The 13,832-nt window shown below is 36.1% G+C and overlaps 1 non-coding gene across 1 annotated transcript; it reads left to right on the top strand.

Moving 5' to 3' along the window:
- The first annotated feature begins 3,146 nt into the window (after positions 1-3,146).
- Positions 3,147-3,310, top strand: LOC118520830 (U1 spliceosomal RNA). Its single transcript, XR_004909852.1, has one exon. It is a non-coding gene; the product is annotated as a U1 spliceosomal RNA (small nuclear RNA).
- The last annotated feature ends 10,522 nt before the right edge of the window (positions 3,311-13,832 follow it).

Genomic DNA, 13,832 nt, shown 5'->3' on the forward strand with positions numbered 1-13,832 from the left:
CGCTCACACATGCTATCACACATTCTGTGACAACTGTCAGTGGCTTATTCATCATTTCAGATTGCAACTTGCTGTTTTCTCAGACACCCACTTTAATACCCTGACATTTCTGTTCAGCCCATAACATTCTGTCAATTGTTTACATCTTCCTCTCACGCCGATTGGCTTTTCAGCTGCATTCTTGGCCCTTCCCAGTCCTGGTGTGTGATGCTTACTGAGAGGTTCAGAGTCACTCCCTCACCGTCCACACCGCTGGATCTCCAATGAAGTGTGCTACACCCCCTATGTCAATCATCTCCCGAGACACTCACAGCTTATGCTCCAGGCTCAGGGTGGAAGCTGCCTGCAAAAAAGGCAGCCCGCCTAAGCAGAAATTCCTTCTGTGTCCTTTTCCAGCTTATAACTAAAGGTCTGTTTCCAGAACATGCAGGTGGACAGAACTGTCCCCCGGCTTTTCAGCTGCCTTTCCATCTGCCCCATGTCTGGCTCATCAGCAGGACATGCTACCCATCCCCTGGCCACCGCCCCACCTTCCCTCTAGTTTGGACTGCCACCACCACCAGCAGCCCTCCCTGACCATGCAAACACTTGCTAACTCGTGTTCCGCCTTCTTCCACTTGGCCTCTCCAGGCCCTTCTCCACACCACAGCAGGAGAGGTCTTCTGAAAACATAATTCATTACTGTCCTGCAGACGGCCCTTAAGGGGCTTCCCACTGCACTAAGAATACAATCCAAATTTCCCTCTCTGGTCTACAAGGCTTGGCAAGACCTGCTACCTCTTTACCTAATCCTGCCCCTTCACAAGCCCTCCCACGTGTCAGGTACAGGCCACACAGGCTTTCTTTCAGCTCCTCGGGTTCTTTTCCACGGCCGGGTATGCGGGCATGTGCTATTCTCTTTGCACGGACTATTTCTTCCCACCCACGTGGGAAAATGATAAATTTTAGAATGAGTGGTTTTGGGACAAATGCACAAGTGTTTAGAAACAAAAAGCAATGTTTAGCTCCTGCATGGCTGTTGCCTACCTATAGGCTTTGGCTTACCATCAAACAACTCTTCCAACCACACCAGTTAACACAGGTTCCCTCTGCTATTCTCCACCTCACCACCCTGATTGGTTGCTTCATAGTCAAGGTTGTCATTTTCAGTGATTTTATTAATTTGTCTGTTTACTCTTTTCTTTGCCTCCATGCTAGAATGCAGATTCCAGCAACGTGGAGACCATGTTGCTGCAGCTCACCATCACACCCCCAGTCACTGCATTGCCTGGCACCTTGGCAGGTGCCTTGTGCAATACAAGCTCAAAAAATATCTGTGTGATGAAAGACTAGATGCTTGAGTGAATGAATGCATGTTAACTTTGCGGTGTGAAAAATGCAAATCCATCCTGTGATTCGAAATGTAAGAGGCAGGAGGGAGGGTCTCGTCACACTTTATGTTAGACTCTGTTCTAAAGGTATAATAATTAAAACTGTGGCATTTTCAATGAAAAGCAAAAACAGAAATGAATGGAATAGAATGAAAAGTCAAGTAAGTAAGCATATCACTCAAATATTTAAACAGTTGTTTTTTAAATCAGCGGGGGGAAAAAAGAGATTATCTTAAAAATGGGGTGGGACAGCTAACTAGCTAACAACAAAGAGAAAAAAGTAAGCTAGAGTCCTACCTCTTTACAAAGAAATAAATAAATTTGAAATGACTAAAAATTTGAATAGAAAATTAAGCCATGATGTTGTAGAATAAAATTTCTGTTTATTACAATGTAATCTTGGGATAAATAAATCCTAAGTAGGACACTAGGGAAAATGCTGATATATTTGACCATGTGAAAATGAACAAATCAAATTTACAAATAATAATTGTGGTAGTGGGACTTCCAGCCATAATGGAGAAAAGAGATCAGCCACCTTTTGCCTCATAAAACAAATATAAAACTGGATAAAGTCATCAAATACAAACATTTAAGGATTCTGGAAATTGACCAAAGGTAAATGATTAATTGGAAGTGGTTATGCATGAAAAACTGCTAGATGTTTGAGTCAGTGGCTTTCTTCCTAGGGCTTTTCCTGTCCACTTTCCCACATTGCTTGGCACCATAATTTTGTCAGGGCAAAGTTAACTGTGAAAAACGTCATCTCTACTGCCAAAGGGAGCTGACCTGTTTTGGAGTGGACGGCAAACCTGTAATTGGTGATACTGTCAGTAAACATGCAAACTCAGAAGAAAATTAATGAGGGAAAACCCACAGATTTGTTAATATGAGGTTGCAGCCCCACTTGAGGTGAGTGGTGAAACAGCCAGAAATTTAATGGGGAGATATTGCAAGAACTAAATAAGCTATTCACACATCATGGTTATCCAGAGAATCTCTGGCGGGTAGGTGCAGGTAAGACCCAAGAGAGCACAGAAGAAACTAAAACTAAACCTTAAGGCAAAACTGAAAACTGCCTAAACATGGACTGCACTCCCCAACCTAAGTACAAATCAATCAGCAGAATGTGGTGCATGGAAGAGTCCAAGACATATGAGCACAACATCTTCCCAATCATCATCTGACTATGGATCTACACAGATACAGTGGCAAGTCTTAAGCCAAGCTAAAAAAAAAGATAAGAATTCAAAAACTAAGCAAATACATCTAGTTACACATGATTAGAAGACGGATTCTACAGATTAAGCTCAGGCAAGTTATTAAAGAAAAAAACCTTTCAGGAGAAAAACCCCAATCCAGAGTTGCTACAATATATTTTTTCCATGTCCAGTTTTCAATTAAAAAAAATCACAAGACACATAAATAAATAGGGAAGTATGAACTATATTCAGGAGAAAAAAGGAATCATTATAAACTAATGCTGAGCTGGCCCAGATGTAGAATTTGGATTTAGCAGACTGAGACTTCAAAGCAGCTATTATAATAAACATGTTCAGAGAATTAAAGAACACTATGTTTAAAGAATTAAAGAAAAACCCCTGTTTCACACCATATGCAAATATTAATTCAAAATGGACCAGCAACCTAATAGCAAAACCATAAAAATCTTAGAAGAAAACATAAGGGTAAATTATCATGATCTTGGACCTGGCAGTGAATTCTTAGATAAGACACCAAAAGCATGAACAACAAAAGAAAAAAAAATAGATAGATACACTCACCTGGCAGTGGAGATGCCATGATCAGGAAGGTGGTTTTCCCAGGGCAAGACTTACCCATTGCACTCCAGATATGCTGACCCCTATGATTTTCCCAAATGTGGGAAACTTGACTGCATAATTTGGGGTAATGGAGGACTGCATTTGTGCTCTCCCCTGGAAAAAAAATAGATAAACTGGACTTCATAAAAATTAAACATTTTTGTGCATCAGAGTTTATTAAGAAAGTAAAAAGAAACCCACAAAATGGGAAAAAAATATTTGCAAATCATATATCTAATAATATTTTAGCATTCAGAATATATAAAGAACTCTTACAACTCAACAACAAAAAGATAAACACCCAATTTAAAAATGGGCAAAGTACTTGAATATGCCTTTTTGTAAAGAAAATATACAAATAGCCCACAAGTATATGAAAAGATGTTCAACAGAGCATTAGTTTTGAGGGAAATGCAAATCAAAACCACAATGAGGTAACATTTCACATTTCACAGAGAAAGTAACAAGAATTGGTGAGGATATAGAGAAATTGGAATGTTCATACATTGCTGGTGGTAATATAGTCTGGTACAGCCATTGTGGAAAATAGTTTGGTGATTCCCCAAAAGGCTACACATAGAATTGCCAAATGACCCAGCATTTTCCACTCTTAGGAATATACTCCAAAGAACTGAAAACATGTACACAAACAAAAACACATGCATGCATGGCTATAGTAACAATACTCATGATAATAGAAAGATGGATACAACCCAAATGTCCATTGGCTAAATAAATTGTGATACATACATGCAATGAAATATCACTCAGCCACAAAGAGAAATGAAATATAATGTGGATGAACCTTAAAAATATTATGCTCAGCAAAAGAAACCAGAAACAAAATATTGTATATTTTTACATTTACATGAGGTTCCCAGAATAGGTAAATTAATAGAAACATAATACAGATTGGGAGTTTCCAGGGACTAGGGGAAGGGGGAATTGGAAGCAACTGTTTAATGGGTACAAAATTTCTTTTTGGAGTGATGAAATTTTTTAGAATAGCATTGTGAGTGTACTAAATGCCACTGAATTGTATACTTGAAAATAGTTAATTTTATGTATGTGACTATCACCTCAATAAAAAATTTTTTGATGAATTAAAGGAAAATACAATGACAATAATTCAAACCAGGAATGAAAATAGAGAATATAGGGGCTCCTGGGTGGCTCAGTTGGTTAAGCATATGGCTTTGGCTCAGGTCATGATCCCAGAGTCCCAGGATTGAGCCCCACATCAGACTCCCTGCTCGGTGGTGTGTCCACTTCTCCCTCTGCCCCTCACCCTGCTTGTGCTCTCTCTCTCAAATAAATAAATAAAATCTTTAAAAAAAAAAAAAAGAAAATAGAGAATATAAAACTTTAAAATAATAGAATAAAAATATAAGAAAATTCGAGTGAAAAATACAATAATCAAAATGAATATTCACTAAATGGCCTCAATATCATATCTGAGATAGCAGAATAAAAAAATCAGTAAACTTGAAAATAGCAAAATAGAAGTCATCCAACATGAGGAACAAAGAAATTTTCTTTTAAAAAAAAGAGAGATGTAAAAACTTGTAGGACAACACCAAGCATGCCAACACACATATAGTGGGAATTCCAAACTTGAGAAGAGAGATTTACAGAAAAAAGAATACTCAAGGAAATAAGTTCCAAAAAGTTCCCAAAAAGCCACAGAGTTCCCAAATTTGGTGAACAAGATCAGTCTACAGGTGCAAAAAGTTTATACCAAATATAGGATAAATAAATTGTATTAAGCCTGTTGAAAGACAAAAAATCTTGACAGCATCAGGAATAAAATGACTCAGCATGTACAGAGGAATAACAATATGATTAACAGCTGGCAGTGGAATGACATATTTAAAGTGTTGGGGGGGTGGGAATTAAAGCTGTTAATCAAGAATTCTATATCCAGCAAAATAATCCTTCAAAAATGAAAGCAAACTAAAAATATTCCTAGATAAATACTAAGAAAATTTGTTGGTAGCTGAACTGCCATATAAAAAATACTAAAAGAAGTTCTTCAAGATGAAAGGAAATGACACTAGATAGGAACTCAAATCCTCAGGAAGAAATGCAGAGTCCAGAAATACTAAATATGTGGATAAATATAAAAGACTGTTTAAATATGTTTTTTATTTTCTCTTCTCCTAATTTCTTCCAAAAATATAAGATTGCAAGGGTAATTATAAAAATCATGTCATTTGGGCTTATAACACATATAGACATATATGATAATAATGCTACAAATGAGGGGGGAGGAAATGGAGCAGTATTGAAGCAAAGTGGCCATACTGTACTTCAATAAGGTCAATATTAGCCTGAAATAAATTGTGATACCTCAATATGTATATTTTAAAACCACAGAGAAGTCACTACTGAAAAAAACTCATAGTTTAAAAAACAGGACTAAAAATGATACACGAAAATACTAATTTAAAACAAAAAATGCAATAGAGGAGGGACAAAAATATAAATAAGACATATTGAAAACTAATAGCAAAATGGCAGATGTAAATCCAACTCCATCAATAATCATATTAATATGAAAGGGCTAAATTCTTAAAAAAAGCAGAGATTATCTCATTGGATTTTTTTAAAGCAAGAATCTAGTATATTCTATCTACAAGAGACATATTTTAGACAAAAATACAAACATATCAAATTAAAAGGATAGCAAAAGGTAAACATGTAAACATTAATATAGTTAGAATGGCTATGTTAATTCAGGAAAAATCACTTTAAGACAAGAAATTTTTCCAGAGAAAAAGAGATATTTCATAATGATAAAAAGGCCTAATATGTCAGGAAAGTGTAAAAGTTGTAAATGTGTATGACTCTAATAATGGAGTCCCAAAACACAAGAAGAAAAACCTGACAGAACTGAAAGAAGAAATAGAGAATTCAATCATTATAGTTGGGGATTTTAATAATTCACTCTAAATAATAGAATAACTAGACAGAAAATCAATAAAGATAATAAACCATTTGAGCAATACTATCAACTATATTGACCTGACATTGATAGAACACTCCAGCAACAGAAGAATACATTCTTTTTGAGTACATGCAGAACATTCTCCAGGATTGATGATATCTGGCCATAATATAAGTCTCAATGAATTAAAGTGATCTGAATCATTTAAAGGATATTCTCTGGCCACAATGGAATTAAATTTGAAATCAAAAGCAGAAAGAAATTTTGAAAATTTGTAAACTTAACAACACTCTTCTAAATTACTGATGGCTCAAAGAAGAAATCAGAAGGATTATCAGAAAATATTCTGAACAGAATGAGAATGATAACACAACATGCCAAAAAATTAGAAGCAACGAGGAAGAATGGATAGATGGATTATAAAAGACCACTAAATTTTTGAAGGTGATAGAAATGCTTATTATCTTGAATGTGATTCTTGGATATTTTTATGAATGTCAAAATATCAAATTGTATATTTCAAATATGTGCAGTTTATTACAGGTGAGTTATTTTTCAATAAAGCTATGAAAATGTGTGGGATGCAAGTAATGCAGCACTTAGTGGTAAATTTATAGCATTAAAAGTTCCTATTAAAGAGAAGAAAGACCTCAAATAAATACTCAAAGTTTCCACCTTAAGAAACTAGAAAAGAAGAGCAAAGTTAAACCCAAAGCAAGCAAAAGAAAGAAAATAATAAGTGTCAGAGCAGAAATCAATGAAAAGGAAAACAGAAAAACAATATAGAAGAATCAATGAAACAAAAAGCTAGTTCTTTGAAAAGATTAACAAATTTGTTAAACTTTTATTGAGACGGGCCAATTAAGAGACAATGCACACACCCCGATGTTTATAGCAGCAATGTCCACAATAGCCAAACTGTGGAAAGAGCCAAGATGTCCATCAACAGATGAATGGATAAAGAAGATGTGGTATATATATACAATGGAATATTATGCAGCCATCAAAAGGAATGAGATCTTGCCCTTTGCAACGACGTGGATGGAACTGGAGGGTATTATGCTGAGCGAAATAAGTCAAACAGAGAAAGACATGTATCATATGACCGCACAGATATGAGGAATTCTTAATCTCAGGAAACAAACTGAGAGTTGCTGGAGTGGGGGGTGGGGTGGGAGGCATGGGGTGACTGGGTGATGGACACTGGGGAGGGTATGTGTTCTGGTAAGCGCTGTGAAGTGTGCAAGACTGTTGAATCTCAGATCTGTACCTCTGAAACAAATAATGTGATATATGTTAAGAAAGAAAAAAAGAAGAAGAAGAATGTAGCAGAAGAGGAAGAATGAAGGGGGGGAAATCGGAGGGGGAAAAGAACCATGAGAGACGATGGACTCTGAAAAACAAACTGAGGGTTCTAGAGGGGAGGGGGGTGGGAGGATGGGTTAGCCTGGTGATGGGTATTGAGGAGGGCACGTTCTGCATGGAGCAGTGGGTGTTATGCACAAACAATGAATCATGGAACACTATATCTAAAACTAATGATGTAATGTATGGGGATTAACATAACAATAAAAAAATTTAAAAAAATAAAATAAAATAAAAATATAATAAAAAAAAAAAAGAGACAATGCACACATTACCAAATAAAAATGAAAGAGGTTTCTTAACTACCAAAACTACAAAAGTTAAAAGGATTACAGACTATCAACAACTTACTGCCAACAAAGTTAAGCAACTTAGATAAGATGAACAAATTCCTAAGACAAACACAAATCACCAAAATTTACTGAAGAAGAAAGAGAAAACCTGAATAGAGCTAACAAGTAAATAAATTTAATTAATTTAAATATCTCACAAAGAAAAGGTTGGACCCAGGTGGCTGCATTAATAAATTTTATCAATATTAAAGAAATAATACCAACTAACACAAACTCTTGCAGAAAACAGGAAAAAGAAACATTTCCAACTCATTCTTTGAAGCCAGTATTACCTTGATATCAAAGTCAGAAAAAAAAAAAAAATCACAAGAAAAAAAACTAAAGATCAATATTACTAACAAAAGCAGAAAAAAGTTCTTGGTGAAAATTAATTAATATTAATTAGTCCTTATTTAACCTACCTACATTTTTAAAAGGATTATTATACAACATTTTAAATGGTATTTATTGTAGGAACACAAGATTGGTTTAATATCTGAAAATCAATTAATGTAATACACAATATTAATAAAGGACCAAAACCCACAGAATTTCCTCAATCTGATAAAAACCCACATCCATTTATGATAATAACTGCCAACAAATCAGGAATAGAAGGAAATTTCCTCAACCTGATAAAGGGCATCTGTGAAAAACCTATAGCACATGTCATAATGAAAAACTTCATGATTTCCCTCTAAGAGCTGGAATAAAGCAAAGATGTCTGCTGTTACTTCTACTCACCATTGCAGCAGACTAGCCAATGCAATAAAGCAAGAAAAGAAAATTAAATACATATGGATTGGAAAGGAAGAAGTAAATCTCTTTCTAGGGAAGTCACAGGATACAAGATCAACATACAAAATCAATTGTATTTCTATTTGCTAGCAATAAACAATCCAAAAACAAAATTAAAAAAAAAAACACTTGCATTCATAAGAGTTTCAGAACAAATACTCAGGAATAAACAAAGAAGGGCAAGATTTGCGTACAAGAACTATAAAACTATTACTACCAAACTTATACACTGAAAACTACAAATCATTGCATGGAACAACATGAATGAAGCTCAACATCATTATGATCAGATGAAAAACACCAGACACAAAAGACTACATATGGTATGATTCCATTTAAATGGACATTGTAGAGGAGCACCTGGGTGGCTCAGTCAGTTGAGCATCTGACTCCTGATCTCAGCTCAGGTCTTGATCTCAGGGTCATGAGTTCAAGCCCCACAATGGGCTCCATTCTGGGCACGGAGCCTACTTTTAAAAAATTTTTTTAAATAAATGGACCTTGTAGAAAATACAAATCTATGTGATAGTGTGTCAATGATCATCTGGGACCGAAAGCTGGGAATGAGGATTGATTGCAAATAGTCATGGATCATGGAAATGTTCTAAAACTGGATTGCGATGATTTGTGCACAACTCTGCACATTTACTAAAACTCACTGAATTGGACACTTATAATCTCCAGATACTACAGTATATAAATCATACCTCAATAAGGTGTTAAACATTTTTTAAATTACTGTGACACTTCTACTTTTGATAATGGTGGAATACATTATTGGATCTACTATCCCCCTGGCAACTAGAAAACTAGATGGCATACTAAAAATTAAAAACTAACTAAGGAAACACAAAGCTAACAAAATAATGAAGAATTACTAAGCTATGACCAGTGGGAAATGGAGGCCCAGAGAGTAATCAAGGATTGCTGCCCGGGACTCAGCAAGTTGGGGTGGGAGAACCAGCTTTCAAAGACAGAACACTGAAAAGTTTGCTTTTGAAACTGACAATGAGTCAAGAAAGAGAAATAAAAAATACATGAGTTGGAAAGGAAGTAAAAAGTTGTGGATATAGAAAATCCAAGAGAATCTACAAATAGGTAAAAATCAGTACATGAGTTTAGCAACATTGCTACATTCAAGATAAAAAATGTTGCTTTTTTATTTATAAGTCACAAAGATAAAACAAAATTAATAAACATCCTTTACAACAAACCTCAATAAAAGTATGTATCAAATGTAATAAACCTTGTAATAAACTTAACAAAAAGGTGGAGAGCTCTATATCAAAAACTAAGATACATTGTTGAAAAAAATTTATAAGAGCTAGAGATATTTCACGTTCATAGATTAGCAACTCAGGTTTCAGAAATGTCAGTTTCCCCAAAAATTATATATCTAGTGCAATTCCAATAAAAATTCAAACCGAGTTAGTCTTTCTGTTGTTTTAGAAGTCGGACAAGCTGGTTGTATTAGTTTTCTATTGTTACGAAACAAGTTATCACAAACTCAGAAGCTTTAAAAAGCACACACCTATCTCACATTTTGTGTGGATCAGGAGTCCAGGCACAACTTAGCTGGGTCTTTGCTCAGGGTCTCACGAGATTGCAGTCAAGGTGTCCTCATCTGGAGATCGAGGTTCTCTTCCAAGCTTGTATGGTTATTGGCAGGATTTAGTTCCTTGCAGTTATAGAATCAAGACCTGAGTTCCTAGAGGCTGCCTAATTTCCTGCCAAATGTTCTTCTCCAGAGTTGGTTTATATAATAGCAGCTTGTTTCTTCAAGGCCAAGAGGAGTCTACTTTATGCTAGCAAGACTGCAGTGTGTGTGCGTGTGTGTATGTTTCCTAATCATGGGGGTGACACCCCATCACCTTTGTCATATTTTATTGACCAGAAGCAGGTCATGGGTCCTGCCCACAGTCAAGGAGAGGAGATTGTACAATGGTGTGACTATCACAAGCAAGATCATGGGGCCATTTTAGGATTCTACCTAAACCTACCATTCTAATCCCAAAATGTATTTGAAAATGCAAATAGCAAAGATAGTCTTGAAGAATAAAGGGAAGAAAAACTTGCTCTACTGAATATCAAGATACTTTTATAAAGCTACAGTACCTCAAACAGCATGGCCTTGATTCAAGGACAGATCAATTGATCCACAGAACAAGGTAAAGAACATGACATATCCATGCATTTAGAAACCTTTGTTTTATGGGAAAGTGATACTTCAGAGTCATAAGAAGATGGTAATGTAACTACTAGATATTTATTAGAGGAAACAACTGATGCCTACCTCACACAATCCATAAGAAGCAATTCCCAGAAGATTGTAGATCTAAATAAAAGGCAAGCTGATAAAGCTGATGGAAAACAATATGGGAGAGTGTCTTTGTGACCTTGAGGTAGAGTTTACTACATTAAAACTAAGAACTTCTGTTCATCAAAAGACACCAGAAGAAGAGTGAAAAAACAACAAATTAGGAGAAGATACCTGTCCTATATAAAACTAACATAGAACTCTTAACCAAATGTGCAAAGCTGTAAGAAAAAGGTAAGCCAGAATACACATGGCCAGGCATGTACAAAAGAGGATATTGGAATGGCCAATAAACATGTGAAAATGTGTCCAACCTCATTAGTCATCTAGGAAATGCCAGTTAAAACCACAATGAGATACCACTATGCACATACCTCAATGACTGGGATTTAAAAATTTTTAAAAACAACAATACTACATTTTGACAAGGATGTGGAGCAAAAGGAACATTCATACACTCTGTGTGGGGTGTAAATTGTACAACCACATTGGAGAGATGTTCAACAGTATGTACCCAAGCTGAATTTACCCATGCTTTTGTTATATGCCCAAAAGAAATGCACACATATGTGCACCAAGAGACGCAAACAGGAATATTGATGGCACGTTACCCATCACACCAAAAGCTAAAAATTACCTAAATGTACACCAAAAGAATAGTGGAAATATACATTGTGGCATAGTCAAAAAATGGAAACCTGCAGAGCAATGAAAAGGAAGGATCTACATCTATAGGCAACAATCTCGAAGAACACAGTGTGTGTTCTTATTATCTAAAATTCAAAAAACTAACAAAACTAAAGCTATAGTGTTTAGGGACACATGCTTGAGTGGTAAACTATAGAGCAAAACCAGGAATTTCATGCCATAAAAGTTGGCATAATGAATTGTTTTGTTTTGCTTTGCTTTTGCTGGGGAAGAGAAGGCAGTAAGCAGGAAGAAACACGGGGAGGTTTCAGATCACTGGCTTGGAAGGCAGTTACATGGGTGTTCACACATGATTGTTCCTGAGCTGCGTGTTTCTGTCCAGGGTACTTTTCTACATGTGTGTTATATTTCACAATAACAAAGTTTTAATAACATTAAATAAAAACATATTACAACATATGTGATAAAAAAATTCTTATACTTGTAATACATAATCAGTTTTTACAGATCAAATGGGATAACAATTGTCAAATAAAAAAAACAAATTCAAAAAACTAGAAATGCAAAGGTCCAATGAACACTTTTAAATAGTCAACCTCAGTTCAAAATCAAAGAAAGTTAGTATATTATACAAAAAAATGTCCAACAATAAGGGAATTTCCATGTAATAGGCAACTATTAACCATTAAAATGATGTTATAATCATCAGGATGTTATTTGTGACTGGAATCATAGTCATGACAAAGTAAGTAAATATATAGTATACTATATATTTAGAAGTATTTGAGCATGGTGAGGGAAGCCATTGATATATTAAATGAAAAGTCCACATTTTATTTTTTTAATTTTATTTATTTATTTGACAGACAGAGAGAGGTAGGCAGAGGGAGAGGGAGAAGCAGGCTCCCTGTTGAGCAGAGAGCCTGTTGTGGGGCTCGATCCCAGGACCCTGGGATCATGACCTGAAGCGAAGGCAGATGCTTAACCGACTGAGCCACCCAGGTGCCCCAAAAGTCCACATTTTAAAAACTGAATATAAACTGTGATCCATTTCTAGACAGAAGTCTATACATGGATATGTATTTATGTCTATGCATAGGAAACAATGGAATGACGTATTTCAAAGGTTGAGTTCCCATCTCTGAGTGCTGAGATTACAGATGATTTTAATTTTATAATTTTCTTTATGTGCGTGTTCTAAATTTTTCACAGTGAGCATGTATTAGTTATGAACATGGAGTAAAACAATGTTGATTTTTAATGAGAGGCTGAGAATCACAGAACATCAGCAGAGAACCTGTGGGGGCAAGACGGGATAAGGAAGGTGGATGTTGTTTCCTGCCCCACCTCATCCAATACCCATTTACCCCATATGTCGGCAGGGACCATCCTTGTTAATAAGTAAAATCCATCAGCACCTCATCTGTCTGGCTAAAAAAGATGGTTCATCAAAGAGATGATTCTTTGTCCCAATCACCATACTCAGGCAAGCAGCAAACATGGAGACCTCCACTGGATCCCCCTGGGCCCCCGCACAGAAAGCCAGTGGGGAGTGCAGTGAGGATTTCCATAAATGAAAATGTGCACACCCCTGTGGGTGGGGTCAGTCAACATGGCAGCTAAAAATCTGGAACAAAGATGGTGTGGAGGCACTTTAGTTAAAATAAGTAAAATCTCAGGTATTCCATTGTTCCTATTTTTTGGCCACTGATCAGATTTTTTTTTATTATTAAAGTATCAATTAACATTTTCAGGTGTACAATATAGTGATGCAAGCATTCTGCACATGACTCAGAGCCCCTCCACAACAAGTGCACTCTTAAGCCCGTTCAACTATTTCACCCATGCCCTCCCTCCACCTCCCCTCTGGCAACCACCAGTTTGTTCTCTGTATTTAGAAGTCTGATTTTTTGTCTCTTTTTGTCTTTGTTTGGTCATTTGTTTTGTTTCTTAAACGCCACCTATGAGTGAAATCATATGGTATTTGTCTTTCTCTGACTGACTTATTTCACTTAGCATTACATCCTCTAGGTGCATCGAGATTTTTTTTAATTTTAATTCTATATCACTATTAACACCAGAAGGTGAACAAAGACTGCTGTCAGAGACACCTCCAAGGTGCAAGGACACAGCTGAGCCCCCGCCACATTAGCACACCTTCCAGGCATGGGTGACCGAGGCTTTGCACGCCCACCCATCCCTCTCGGGCATGGGTACTGAAGACCTCTGCTC

This window comes from Halichoerus grypus, chromosome 15 (assembly GCF_964656455.1).
Source record: "Halichoerus grypus chromosome 15, mHalGry1.hap1.1, whole genome shotgun sequence".
NCBI classification, from domain to species: Eukaryota; Metazoa; Chordata; class Mammalia; order Carnivora; family Phocidae; genus Halichoerus; species Halichoerus grypus.